Raw genomic sequence first — 16,245 nt, forward strand, 5'->3', positions numbered from 1 at the left:
ATTTCCGTATAAGTAGTACTGAGGAACTGATGGAAGATAACCAAGAGTTCTAGACAAACATATTGTTTCAAACGGCTCTGCAAGAGCAAAATGTCGTTATTATAATTAGTCAATGCATAACTAAATAGTGTTCTTATGTATGTGTGTTTACTAAATAATATACGATGGTATCGAATGAAACTAAATTGTGTGGTTTGTGTGTCTTCACTTATTTCATTATTTGTGTCGCTATTACTCTTTTATTTACATTCTTGGGCACACACCTTAATTAAGACGTAAAAGAGATTATCCCAAACAACATTTTTTCAGCTTTAAGTTCTACATTTAAAAGTGTGTCGAGTGGATGAAATGCTGAAATTAAGTGTGAAATTTAGAATTGTAAACATACTAAAATTACACAATATTGTCATGCAGTTGTTGACTTCATTGAAGTCGTCACATTGTCGGCACTTTGGTTCTGGATTTGATGCCTGCACGACTGATTATGTTTTGCAAATGACAAGATGGTGGTCTTGTATTTCAATATTTTTGTTTCTGGGGTATTTTGCAGAGCGCTCTTTTACAGTTTCGTATATTGTACATAATTTTAGATTTCATTTAATCCTCGAAGTGGGAGGAAAAGGCAAAAGTGTACGTTCAGATGTAGTTCAGTTGTATGACTGTTTGCGTTTAGCAACATACAGTCAACGTGCACATCGACTAGTGCAAAACGGACATACAGATGAAAATGGTTCTGCTCGCCCTGGTGTCAAAACAACAATGCATCTACGTCACATAACTGCACTTTTTGATGTTGTTTGGTTTTGACAATTGGTTAAGAGGGCCAGTAACTAAGCTCTGACTTACACACTTTGTGTTGACCATAACGCAGAAGAAAGTGTAACCAATACACAAACTAGAACACTTATATGTCTTTGTTTGAAAGTATATTGAACTGGTGAAATGTTTACATTTATTTAACAAAAATTAATCGTTAAACAAACAAACTAGATTATAATGAGTCAAGAAGTGGTTAACTGGATTACAACAGTTACAACAAAGTGTGTAGAACGCAAATTCCCAAACATTTTGTATCACAAACCTAAAGGTATGTTGGGAAAAAATGCCCACACAAAAGAAATTTGCATAGTTCCGAATTGTTATTTATATTGACATCAAGTTTAATCGCCATAGCATTTATAGTGTTTGAAGTTATGTGCGATACAAATGCAAAAATCTATTTGTTAAAAAAAAACAACAACTCCGCATATGAAAAACTGTTGAAATAGATTTTTCACAGATAAAACTGCCGTCCCCTACCTGATGTGTGTCAACAGAGTAAACAGTCCCCATCCGTTTAATTAATTTTCTTTAACTACCTTAAATTATGGCAGGATACTCATCTAAGTTTCAAATTATTTATGTAACAATTCAACCAAAGTATATTCTGGGGATTTGTTTTTTTTAAATTATTAAATCACCATTTGGTCTCATATCCAAACTCGAAGTGATACACAAGGTGATAGTTTTTGAGCCAAAAGACTCATCAAGGTATACATAAAATGATTGCAACCAAGTTTGATGAATATCCACCCATCTAACAGGGTGACCTAGTAGGATATCCAACAAGATTAAATAGGAGGTCCACCCATCTTACACTGTTAAAAAAATTATGGATAAAGATAATGTCTCCCACCACTTTAGTGGTTTGAGACCTGTGTGTCTGTCTTTGTGTCTGTCACACTTAATGTCTGAACTCAAGTTCTTGTTTGTTTTACATGCATTTTGATCATGCAAAATGCTGATTAGAAAGCAGGAAATTGCATCATTTCAAGGTGCCGTTGAAAAAAAAATCAATGACGGGATGGGAAACCCCTTCCGCAGCCTCCCAATTTGAGACCCCCCCTCTGAAGAAAATCTGGATACGCCTCTGACTCCTAACTGAGTTTCTTTTTGAGAGTCGCAATATCCTGATTATAGTTTTCACTAAATTCGGTAACCAAGACAATTATAATTGTTAACTGACAAAACAACTCAAAAAGTATGCACATTACTTATTTGAATTTATAGTTGTCGCAATATAAAGTAAATAATTTTACCTTATTATGTTACCAAAGCAACAACGAATTTTTTTTGTGACAAAAAATGTCACGTTCATATTCTGCGAATGACCATCTAGCCATATACTGCATTCGATTAGCATACAGCATCGTTTGAGTTATTGCCAGATCCAGACTCATTGGAAGAATGGAAAGACGGAGAGAGAAACAGAAACTTAAACTACGTTCATAATCCTCATATTACCCTCTTACCAAATACTAAGTTGCATCATCATTGTTTCGTTATCCCTGGATCAAGATTTTAGATTTTCAATTATTTGAGTGATGGTATCACGTGCAACAACAGTAACCGACGACAGAAAAAAACTGAAATAATATGCATATTCCATATATGACCTTTCTTCTTACCAAGTTTCAGCAAAATAGTTTGATTACTATTTTACTTAGTATCGCAGTACTATTTTACTTAGTATCGCAGAATCAATATTTTACTTTTTATATTTGATAGTTTCAATAGCGATCATAAATTGTGTCCTACCTCCGACGTCAAAACTAAAAAAACTGTGTTGATTGACATATGGTCCATACATCCAAGAACCAAGTTTCATCGATCGCGCATATCTTCTTTTTTAGTTATCGCTGAATGTAGCTTCCAACGTCCTCTATCGTTACACCAGTGAGGGGCTTAAATGAAGCCAATTAAGAAATAAGTGACCATCTACATGCTTGATAAGTTCACAAATGTATTGATAATCAATAATTTTTCTTTCAATATCAAAATAGCCTTAACAAAACAAAAGTGTCGTGTTTTAAAAAGCAACATAGGCATCTACACCAAACTTGGGCTATACGTGGTTGAAACTGCACACAAATACATATTTGCGCAAGGTTAAAGGCTAGTTAATACGATTAGATAGTTTCATTACACTGGCAGCAAAAAACAATCCGAGGTTCGAGTGACACAAGTTTAAGAGGGCAAAATGGTTTATGTAAAAAAACTACTTATTTGAATACGTATGTGCACATGCTCACATACTGGTTAATAGGTTTGTAAAGGTTAATCATGCTCAAAGCAAAACTGTTTGATAACGCGCAATACGAGTTACAAAACATTATTATATTACATGTACTAATTGGTGAATAATTTTAGCGAAGCTTAGAAACACTGAACAATCAGCTTATGCGAGAAGTTCACTAAATTATATAATCGCAAAAATGTCAAGTTTGTTCTCATTGCAACCCTGTGGTCTCAATAGGCCACCACTCGAGTTTTTCAATCGTTATAGAGAAAGAAGAGACGTCCTTAACGTTGAAAAAATCTACAAATGCATGTTCGAAAACTAGATCATATATTATTTGTGTAATAATTATTTTGAGTATTTTGCAAAACAAAAATGTGTACAAGAGATTGTGATCTAGATTTAATATTCATTGTAATGCGTTCTTTGTTAAACATATGCATATTGAAAACAAATGAGGGAAAGATAACATGTTATCAATATGATAAGTTTACGAATATGTGTATACCACGTTTAATTTGCTACGTAAGACACTTCTGCTAGAATGATGACTTATGAACTGCGAATACAATCAATATCGTATAACCAACGATAAATATACTCAAGTGTTCATTTTGTTTTAAATAACGAGGACAAATTCGCCAAAAAATAAATGTACACGTACATTGGGCGTTGCAGGTTTGAACATGTGATGATCGATTGAATTAGGTGTTTTGGATATTGTCAAAGTGGTCACTTCCTATTTCAGTAGAAGTGCAACATTTGGCCCAGTTGAAAGCGAACAATGAGTTCTGAATGTATAACTGTTTTTAAAGTGGTTGGGGAGAGTAACAAACATCACGTAAATTGCTGGTATTTGCTGCATGTGTATACAGTTTAGGTTATAAAAACGTCTATATTAGCTTAAGCATGGTTTACCACTATTGATGTGCATGCTAGTAATTACTCATATTAAACATATTACATTGCATTGTTACAACACGTATCACAAACACCATGTGATATTCCACGGTAGTTTGAAAGCAAATTACTACGTTGAATTGTAAAGACCAGTTTAAAATTATATAACACAAGAAAAAAAAAAGATATAAAATCACACAAAATTAAATCGGAGTATTGGGTTTGCTGCAAAGTTTATTTGCAATGTCTAGATCTACAGGCAGGTGATTAGATGCTGTTTTCTCAATTACAGATGCGAACACTTGAGTCGCGGTGTCACATCCAGCTTGTGGTCTCCTTGTATATGCGACATCAAACTCCACATCTGTTTCACCGGAACACCAAGCAAGGTTTGAAATATGCCTCACATATTCCTGTTTTTTCACTAGTTGCTGTCGTCCCATGTCTTCCACTTGGTCAGCAACAGTAATAAGCTTCCTCTGCATGCCCCTCTTTTCTGGAGCCTGTATATTACGGCAGGCCCGCAGTAACTGTACGTCGGATATGTCCAATTTTGAGCATAGCACTGGAAGAAGCAAGCTGATATTCAGGACTCCTAGTGGCTTGCCATACTTCTGTGGAATGCTGGTGTATAATGGAATTTCATCTGAGCAAAAGTCACAGTTGTGGCACGACACCTTAATATCCACACACAGTCCTTTTCTGTCTGTGATATTGTAATCCAGGCTAGGTTAATTACAGCTGTGATTACCCATGCACTTGAACATATTTCCAAACTGTGTCTTGTTTACAAATATGTCATTGTCAGATATATTTGCACTGTTTCCAATTGAAGCACTTTGACTTTCAGACTGTGGTACTGTTTGCCGTGGTCGCAGTTTAAAAGGGAGAACGAGTTGATCCCGAGAACGGTTACACGCATTTCAAGACATCGTTAGCCACATAATGACCCAATCGCACGACACTTTTCAGGTCAGGGTCTGAATTCAACGGAATATAATCTTGAACTTGTTTCCCTACACAGCGCTCATGACTGCAGTTATATTTTGGAAATGCTCCTTTTTTAAAAGTGCACCTTTGTTTTTCCTAGCGTGATTGTTTTTATATCTGTGCTGTGCTTTCTTATGGAGTGATCTCATTTTGAATGGTTTTTTATCCAAGATGTTTTTAGAGATACATCTGCTCAACACTATAGACATGTAAACAATAAGGCCACTTCATTGTTTTCGCAAATTCTGGTCATTTTTATCTACATAATGAGTGCAGCAGAGTCAGATGTCCAGATATTGTTTGTTTTATTGTACCAATTAGTACAAATGCAAATACAGAGGAGTCAAACTTGCATAATTATGGACATAGGATTTAGGTCCCTTGTGGACAGTGCAAACAGATTACAATAAAGCTGCAGTTTTGCTTTCAAACACGGAAGGGCTAGTGTTCGGTCATGATCTATGAATCTGAGTATGTGTTGCTACAGATGAAGTATGGGTATTTTATCCAGTGTCTTTTTTGTAATCGGTGCACAATTATAAATCAAATAACTTTTGAGACTGTACTTTCTCTCGGCATTGACCACGAATGTCAATATTTGGTGCATGTATTATGTAATCATAAGGGGATATACATCTGTAAGACTGATTGATATTGTCAATAATCATTTTAAACATATTACTATAACTTGTGCTTCTCTATATAAAGTGTACTGTTTTGAATAGGAACACTTTTTGGATTATTTCTGTTCTGGTTGTTCCCCTTGAATTGTGTGAAATTTTGGAACTACTATAAAATACGAACAAAACACAGGATACAGTTAAGAAATGTTGCATTTAATTCATTAAACATTATATTTCAATATAACAAAAGCTTTTTGTTTTATCATGCATATATGAAAAAACTTAATGTGGCAGGGGATATATCAGTGAAAGGGGGGTTCCATGAAAATTACATATCTTTAGGGTAGGGGTAACCTATGGTCTTTAAAAATCAATAAGGTATTTATAAGGTGTATTTAAGGTTTTAAAAACAATGTTTTAACATTTTTGAAAAAAAAAACATTGAAACTAATGACAGCTCCGTAGTAAGTAAATTTTGAATCTTCAAAAAGGAGGTTTTCACTTTGGGCGGAAGTCAATATTTTACGCTGCAGAAACAGAACAGAACTTTGAAGGTAAAATGTGAAAAATCTAAACGAATGGAAGACACTTTTCTAGGTAAAAAAGCACAGCACATGGTTGCAATTTATGACCGCAACTAGGATTGCATTCTGTTTGAATGTACTGTGCATGCCATGAAATGGGTCAAATTTCTCAATTTGTCATTAAAAATAAGGTGGGGGGGGGGAAAGATCAATGGCCATAGTTTCACAAGTGAAGAAGCCAGCCTTGTCTTTGGTTGTATTATCAATGTATGTTGACTATGTTATGACACTGACACAAAAAGTCTTTCTTGTGTCACTTTCTGTTTTGAGGAAATAGATTTGACTGTTTGCGGCCTTTCGGAACTCGAAATTTGGTTAAACATATATCCCCTGCCCCTTATAAGATTTCTCTTCTGCTGATCCAGATACGTTTTCTCTGCTTTATTTTATGATTCTGTTCATAAATTTAGGGTTATTGACAAATACTAACATAGGAAAGTGGTGCAAAAAATATGTTTTGGTTATAAAGGAATAAACTAACGTGTATTCTAAAGTGGACAAGATAGTGTGCGCTTGATTTCAAAGTTTCATTGCAATTTTGAAACGTGAATTCCGACATAAGATTCTCTAACGACTACCTATCCATGTATATATAAATTAATATGGCAACAAAATACTCCGATTTAATTTTGTGTGATTTTATATCTTTTATTTTCTTGTGTAGTATAATTTCAAACTGGTCTTTACAATTCAACGTAGTTATTTGCTTTCAAACTACCGTGGAATATCATTTGGTGTTAGTGATACGTGTTGTAACAATGCAATGTAATATGTTTAATATTAGTTATACTAGCATGCACATCAATAATGGTAAACCATGCTAAAGCTACTATAGACGTTTTTATAACCTAAACTGTATACACATGCAGCAAATACCAGCAATTGGCGTGATGTTTGTTACTCTCCCCATCCACATTAAATACAGTTATACATTCAAAACTCATTTTTCGCTTTCAACTGGGTCAAATGTTGCATTTCTACTGATATAGGAAGTGACCACTTTGACAATGTTTGAAACACCTAATTCAATCGATCATCACATGTTCAAACCTGCAACACCCAATGTACGTGTACATTTATTTTCGGCGAATTTGTCCTCGTTATTTAAAACAAAATGAACACTTGAGTATATTTATCGTTGGTTATACGATATTGATTGTATTCGCAGTTCATAAGTCATCATTCTAGCAGAAGTGTCTTACGTAGCAAATTGAACGTGGTATAAACATATTCGTAAACTTATCATATTGATAACATGTTATCTATCCCTCATTTTTTCAATATGCATATGCTTAACAAAGAACGCATTACAATGAATATATAATCTAGATCACAATCTTTTGTACACATTTTTGTTTTGCAAAATACTCAAAATAATTATTACACAAATAATATATGATCTAGTTTTCGAACATTCATTTGTAGATTTTTTCAACTTTAAGGACGTCTACTCTTTTTCTATAACGATTGAAAACTCGAGTTGGGGCCTATTGAGACCACAGGGTTGCAATGAGAACAAACTTGACATTTTTGCGATGGTCGTATATAATTTAGTTAACTTCTTGCATAAGCTGATTGTTCAGTGTTTCTAAGCTTCGCTAAAATTATTCACCAATTAGTACATGTAATATAATAATGTATCTATATATTTACAGGGCGATACTTTTTTCACTCCAACACCATTATACTGCATTGAAACATTTAAGAAGGAACGTCCATTATTCATTATTATTATTGAAAGTACTTTTTTCCTAATTAGAACTTTATTTAAAATCAGCAGTCCTGCGAAATCAGCGTTCAAGCCACGTGTGCAATATACTTTAAACCAAGTGCACACTTGTGTTATCTCGGTTCAAGTTAAGTGTGTTTTAACTGCTCCTAATGTAGTCGTCCATATTCATTCTTTATGTCGTGTGCGTCTTAATGAAAGCTGAATAAATTTGAATTAAACTAATCAACAACGTTTGCTACGAGTAATGTACTAGAATAGACATAGCACATAGGGTACTAGAAGAAAAAGTACCATTTCATTTCCGGGTAAACTGTTGTTGAATGTTCACGTAATTGAAGGACGTAATGACCAGTAAGCTGAACACTTTTTGATTTCTCGATAAATGCGCACTAAGAAACTATTTGTAAAATCATTTAATGTATTTTTAAATGTTGAGTTTGATATGTTACCAAGTTCGCAGATCTGCAATAGACTTTCAAAATCATGTAGATTCTCTTGTTGTTTTTTTAAAACTATTTACCTTAAACCTAGTACAAACATGTATTTTGAAAGATAAAAGACTTAGCATCAATGCGAATATGTATGATTTATGTGCGGAACTATATGTACAGATTGCGATTATTCCCAAATAAACACATGTATTCCAGTTCACCAAACACCATTCTGGTTTCCTAATGAATACATTTAAATAGAATATTTTCTGTCATACTGGAAATATTTACTGCCAAACAAATCCATTGTTTATTATTTTATGAAGCTAGATTAATATTTGCAACAGCTCCCTCGGATTGACAGGTCCAATTGCTTCTCAGCTGACTCAACACTATCACTTCTGGTTCTGGGAATTCGACTCAACTACACCCGGGTAATCGCGTCTGGCGGCGGACGAAAAAGGAGACTGGCATTTTTCGCACGACAGGCTGAAAGTTCTTGAAGAGGGCGCCGCCAAGATTCACTCAAGCTTATTTAAAGGCAATGATGACGAAAAAAAACACAGAAAACTAAGGCGGATAGGTCGCGGCCAAGAATAACACTCCACTACTAGTGTCCAGGGCTGATGCGACGAGTTAGCCGCTGGAGCTATTACATCGGTCAATTTGACGACAAATGGACCTAGTAAAGGAACTAGGGACGTGAGAATACTACATGAGTGCGGCAAGGTCGAAGAACTGGCGCAAGAGCTGAAGCGCTATCGCTGGGACAAGTCGAGGTCAGTTGTCTACGCTTCAGAGAAACCTCAATAAACCAAGGGCACAAGCTATTGGTCAGCGGCAATGATTCTTAACGTTGCCATTTGCATGGCGTCGCATTCATCTTTAGGAAGGAGGTGGTAATATTTTTTGCACTCCATTCGTACCTCAGCGAGCCCGCACAACTTCACCCGCATACAGATCCATGCACAAATATCCGACTACGAAAACGGTAAGTTTTGGACATGTCTATGAAAACATATTGAACATCATAGTAAATGTCCAAAGAAAACAATTCACATTGTAAAATGATACTGGGAAGCCAAGGTTGGGCCAGATGTCTTAAAAGACTGGTCGGTGAAATTAGGTAGATTTGGTAAAGATGTGCACAACGACAGAGATTTAAGACTTTTTGAGTTAGCCAGAAGCCACCAACTCACATCGGCCAACAATCCGCACCCACACAACCGTCCAGAACAAAAAGGCATGCTAGACAAGGCAAAGGTACACAACGTGACCAATTTCATACTTGCAAAGCAACGGTTAAGTACAGCATTAAAAAGGCAAACACAAGACCTTTTCCGGGCAGTGATCATACATGTCAAATTGTCTTGGCGACCACAGCGCTGGCAAGACTGCGCAGGTTGTGGACAAACAGCTTCAATAGCTCCCCCTCTGCGGTACACGCAGTCCTTAGTAGTCTCCCTCCGACTTTGCGGCTTTGAGACCTAGACGATTAATTTGGACACTGAAGGCAGTACACAGGCATTAGGAAACAAGTGTCTCCGAAGGCTGCTCTGGATCTCCTACATGAAGCGCAAGACCAACGTTCGAGTACGTTCGGAACATTACAGAAACACGCGTTGTCCCACAAAAGCCCTCTCCTGGCGACCCTCAACGACGAAAGCTGTTTTGACACGTCACAAGTCATGATTTTCTGTGATAATAATGTTGATGATTATAAACACTTATTATTCAGCGTATAAGTGTGCGCATCTGAATGTTTAAATATTTAATGTGTTTCAACACCGACGTTGTGAACAATAAATTTAAAAGAAAGATACGTCTTTTGTAACTCGTATTGCGCGTTATCAAACAGTTTTGCTTTGAGCATGATTAACCTTTACAAACCTATTAACCAGTATGTGAGCATGTGCACATACGTATTCAAATAAGTTTTTTTTTACATAAACCATTTTGCCCTCTTAAACTTGTGTCACTCGAACCTCGGATTGTTTTTGCTGTCAGTGTAATGAAACTATCTAATCGTATTAACTAGCCTTTAACCTTGCACAAATATGTATTTATGTGCAGTTTCAACCACGTAAAGCCCAAGTTTGTTGTAGATGCCTATGTTGCTTTTTAAAACACGACACTTTTGTTTTGTTAAGGCTATTTTGATCTTGAAAGAAAAGTTATTGATTATCAATACATTTGTGAACGTATCAAGCATGTAGATGGTCACTTATTTCTTAATTGGCTTCATTTAAGCCTCTCACTGGTGTAACGATAGAGGACGTTGGAAGCTACATTCAGCGATAACTAAAAAAGAAGATACGCGCGATCGATGAAACTTAGTTCTTGAATGTATGGACCATATGTCAATCAACACAGTTTTTTTAGTTTTGACGTCGGAGGTAGGACACAATTTATGATCGCTATTGAAACTATCAAATATAAAAAGTAAAATATTGATTCTGCGATACTAAGTAAAATAGTACTGCGATACTAAGTAAAATAGTAATCAAACTATTTTGCTGAAACTTGGTAAGAAGAAAGGTCATATATGGAATATGCATATTATTTCAGTTTTTTTCTGTCGTCGGTTACTGTTGTTGCACGTGATACTATCACTCAAATAATTGAAAATCTAAAATCTTGATCCAGGGATAACGAAACAATGATGATGCAACTTAGTATTTGGTAAGAGGGTAATATGAGGATTATGAACGTAGTTTAAGTTTCTGTTTCTCTCTCCGTCTTTCCATTCTTCCAATGAGTCTAGATCTGGCAATAACTCAAACGATGCTGTATGCTGATCGAATACAGTATATGGCTAGATGGTCATTCGCAGAATATGAACGTGACATTCGTTTGTCATACAAAAATTCGTTGTTGCTTTAGTAACATAATAAGGTAAAATTATTTACTTTATATTGCGACAACTATAAATTCATATAAGTAATGTGCATACTTTTTGAGTTGTTTTGTCAGTTAACAATTATTATTGTCTTGGTTACCGAATTTAGTGTAAACTATAATCAGGATTTTGCGACTCTCAAAAAAAAACTCAGGAGTCAGAGGCGTATCCAGATTTTCTTCAGAGGGGGGGGGGGTCTCAAATGGGGAGGATTCGGGTGGGGTTTGCCATCCCGTCATTGATTTCTTTTCAACGGCACCTTGAAATGATGCAATTTCCTGCTATCTAATCAGCAGTTTGCTTGATCAAAATGCATGTTAAACAAACAAGAACTTGAGTTCAGACATTAAGTGTGACAGACACAAAGAAAGACACACAGAGGTAAATCAAATGTCTCTCAAACCACTAAAGTGGTGGGAGACATTATCTTTATCCATAATTTTTTTAACAGTGTAAGATGGGTGGACCTCTTATTTCACCTTGTTGGATATCCTACCAAGTCACCCTGTTGGATGGGTGGATATTTATCAAATTTGGTTGCAATCATTTTATGTATACCTTGATTAGTCTTGTGGCTCAAAAACTATCACCTGGTGTATCATCTCGAGTTTGGATATGAGACCAAATGGTGATTTAATAAATAAAAAAAATCGCCAGAATATACTTTGGTTGAATTGTTACATAAATAATTTGAAACTTAGATGAGTATCCTGCCATAATTTAAGGTAGTTAAAGAAAATTAATTAAACCTATGGGGACTGTTTACTCTGTTGACACACATCAGGTAGGGGACGGCAGTTTTATCTGTGAAAAAATCTATTTCAACAGTTTCTCATAAGCGGAGTTGCTTTTTTTTAACAAATATAATTTTGCATTTGTATCGCACATAACTTCAAACACTATAAATGCTATGGCGATTAAACTTGATGTCAATATAAATAACAATTTGGAACTATGCAAATTTCTTTTGTGTGGACATTTGTTCCCAACATACCTTTAGGTTTGTGATACAAAATGTTTGGGAATCTGCGTTCTACACACTTTGTTGTAACTGTTGTAATCCAGTTAAACACTTCTTGACTTATTATAATCTAGTTTGTTTGTTTAACGATCAATCTTTTTTAAAATAAATGTAAACATTTCACCAGTTCAATATACTTTCAAACAAAGTGTTCTAGTTTGTGTATTGGTTACACTTTCTTCTGCGTTATGGTCGACACAAAGTGTGTAAGTCAGAGCTTAGTTACTGGCCCTCTTAACCAATTGTCCAAACCAAACAACATCAAAAAGTGCAATTATGTGACGTAGATGCATTGTTGTTTTGACACCAGGACGAGCAGAACCATTTTCATCTGTATGTCCGTTTTGCACTAGTCGATGTGCACGTTGACTGTATGTTGCTAAACGCAAACAGTCATACAACTGAACTACAACTGAACGCACACTTTTGCCTTTTCCTCCCACTTCGAGGATTAAATAAAATCTAAAATTATGTACAATATATGAAACTGTAAAAGAGCGCTCTGCAAAATACCCCAGAAACAAAAATATTGAGATACAAGACCACCATCTTGTCATTTGCTAAACACAATCAGTCGTGCGGGCATCAAAACCAGAACCAAAGTGCCGACAATGTGACGACTTCAATGAAGTCAACAACTGCTTGACAATATTGTGTAATTTTAGTATGTTTACAATTCTAAATTTCAAACCTAATTTCAGCATTTCATCCACTCAGAACACTTTTAAATGTAGAACTTAAAGCTGAAAAAATGTTGTTTGAGACAATCTCTTTTACGTCTAAATTAAGGTAGGTGCTCAAGAATGTAACTAAAAGAATAATAGCGACACAAATAATGAAATAAGTGAAGACACACAAACCACACAATTTAGTTTCATTCGATACCATCGTATATTATTAAGTAAACACACATACATACGAACACTATTTAGTTATGCATTGAGTAATTATAATAACGACATTTTGCTCTTTCAGAGCCGTTTGAAACAATATGTTTGTCTAGAACTCTTGGTTATCTTCGATCAGTTCTACAGTACTACTTATACGGAAACGATTCATTTCGACGATCTGTTTGGTAAGTCGAGTTCCTTCTTCACCAATCGTGCAAACCTGACATCTTCGGTCAGTGCAATTTTGTGACGGAGATACATTGCTGTTCTGATGACCTTCAGGAAGAGCAGTTGCGTTCTCATAAATATGTCTATTGTTCACGACTACGATATGCACGTCGATCGATGCATGATAGCTGTTAAAGGCGAACAGTAAAGATTAGACGCATACAACTGAATATTACCTTCACGGTTTCCTTTTCCTCATACTAAGCAACAATAATAAAAAAATAACACAAAACCACGCAATTAAAATATGCGAACCAAAAAAAAAAATTGATTTACCCGTTTGCTTGACTGGGTATCTCGGCTCTTGAAGAGCACCATCCAAGAAGTTTGCACACAATGAACCCTACGATCATCATAACCAGAACAACCACTCCCATGATTGGCAGGATCGGTACAGTAGGCATTTTCGTTCTTGCTTCATCTAAAATAAAATATAATTTTCAAAATGTATATTGGAGTGAGATAAAAAGCATCAACAATAAATATATAATTATCCGTTTAATTTACTGTTAATCAATTGTTTGGCACTTAGACAATAGTATGGTGCTATAATCCAGTTTCACAAGACTGTTAAGCATTTCAATGTTTTTTGTTTAGCACTAAACTTCAGTGAGTTTTCAGGCAACGAGAATCACTGATTTACACAGCAAAAAAATGTGCAGAACTGCGACACTTTAAAATGAATTAGTTCGCTAATTGTTTATTCAAAGGATCTAGTTTAAAATCTTTAAACAGGAATTTTAAATTCGATTGTTATTTCGTACTCATTCTGAAGTATTCAACATTATTGTATATATTATCACAGTTATAATATACAATCGCGTTTTTCATATAATTGAAATTTGTTAACTATGCAACTTCGATGTCATAATTGAATTTTGTATCCGGTATATTTGCAAATAAACAGTTTACCGAGCCTTTTTTTACAATTTGCAAGAAAGAGATGTACAATACTTATTGAAATGTAATTCGAGTCGACTGATATCCGAACAAAGGCATTGGTAACACGTGCCAGAACAAACAGACCTGAACAAACTCGATGGCTGCAAGCTCATGCATATGTCATGCATAAAGAGGCTCTTTATAGAAATAGATGATACACAATGCTTACACACTTACATTTTAACAATCCATCATCCAAAGTTCTGTAAATAATTAACACAAATGTTTTACATTTTATTGTCGGTGTATGAACGACTAAACTTTTGAATTAAACAAACACACAACAAAGATAATTATAGCAGCCGCTAATATGGGGATCCCGTAATGTGAATAGATCTTTTTTTAGTTAATTATCAATGGATTTCCGAGACCCATTCTAATTATGTAGAAACACCACGGAAGTTAAGTACGTTATTAAACGTTTTTTTTGTAATTATTCCAAATTGATTTTAAACGATATAATTACAGCTTTATTAGGTTTGCTTTCTTGCAAGCTCATGCATATGTCATGCATAAAGAGGCTCTTTATAGAAATAGATGAAACACAATGCTTACACACTTACATTTTAACAATTCGATTGTTATTTCGTACTCATTCTGAAGTATTCAACATTATTGTATATATTATCACAGTTATAATATACAATCGCGTTTTTCATATAATTGAAATTTGTTAACTATGCAACTTCGATGTCATAATTGAATTTTGTATCCGGTATATTTGCAAATAAACAGTTTACCGAGCCTTTTTTTATAATTTGCAAGAAAGAGATGTACAATACTTATTGAAATGTAATTCGAGTCGACTGATATCCGAACAAAGGCATTGGTAACACGTGCCAGAACAAACAGACCTGAACAAACTCGATGGCTGCAAGCTCATGCATATGTCATGCATAAAGAGGCTCTTTATAGAAATAGATGATACACAATGCTTACACACTTACATTTTAACTAGAGTTGCGACACCTTAAGGGTTTCGCGGGATGGAATGAGTGGGGAGATCAAATCAAATTGAAAGCCGATTATTTCGACAAAAATTTGGGTACGAAAAAATATGTGGGCAGTGGGTACGAAAAAAAAATAATTTGGGTACGAAAACAAATTTGAGTACGAAAAAAAAGGGTACAAACAAAATAAAGGTACGAAAAACTATTTGGGTACGAAAAAAATGGGTACGAATAAAAAATTAGGTACGAACAAATTTGTGTACGAAAAAAATTTGAGTACGACATATGGGTACGAAAAAACTTGGGTACGAACAAATTTGTGTACGAAGAAATAATGGGTACGAACATAATATGGGCAGGAAAAAAAACTAATTTGGTTACGAAAACAAATTAGAGTACAAAAAAATAAAGGAAACAAAAAAAAATAGGGTACGAAAACTATTTGGGTACGAAAAAAATGTGTACAAATAAAAATTTGGGTACGAAACAAAATTGGGTACTAAAAAAATGGGTACGATTTTTTTATTTGGGTACGAAAAAAATGGGTATGAAAAAAAAATTGGGTACGAACAAATTTGGGTACGAAAAAGATTGGTACGAAAAAAAAATGGGTACGAACAAATTTGGGTACGAAAAACTTTTTGGTACGAAAAAAATGGGTACGAAAAAAAAATTGGGTACGAAAACAATTAGGAACAAAAAACATTTGGGTACGAAAAAAATGGGTACGAAAAAAAAAAATTGTTACGGAAAAAATTTGGTACGAACAAAAATTTAGGTACGAAAAAAATGGGTACGAAAAAAATTGGGCACGAAAAAAAAGGGGTACGAAAAAAATTGGGTACGTAAAATTTGGGTACGAAAAACATTTGGGTACGACAAAAATGATTACGAAAATCGAAAAATTGGGGTATGAAAAATCTAATTTGAATTGTCTAGCCCGTCAATTGTCTCCTGGGGGTGAATTGTCTTGGGGTTGCTATTAAGGCTACATGTA

General features: G+C 34.8%; 1 long non-coding RNA gene across 1 annotated transcript; it reads right to left on the reverse strand.

Moving 5' to 3' along the window:
* Positions 1 to 13,105: 13,105 nt before the first annotated feature.
* LOC127843932 (uncharacterized) lies at positions 13,106 to 14,595 on the reverse strand. The gene is made up of 3 exons (XR_008032456.1): positions 14,476 to 14,595; positions 13,633 to 13,777; positions 13,106 to 13,484 (listed from the first exon to the last, which is right to left on the reverse strand). It is a non-coding gene; the product is annotated as an uncharacterized LOC127843932 (long non-coding RNA).
* Positions 14,596 to 16,245: the final 1,650 nt, after the last annotated feature.

Source organism: Dreissena polymorpha, chromosome 9, assembly GCF_020536995.1.
Source record: "Dreissena polymorpha isolate Duluth1 chromosome 9, UMN_Dpol_1.0, whole genome shotgun sequence".
Lineage (NCBI taxonomy): Eukaryota > Metazoa > Mollusca > Bivalvia > Myida > Dreissenidae > Dreissena > Dreissena polymorpha.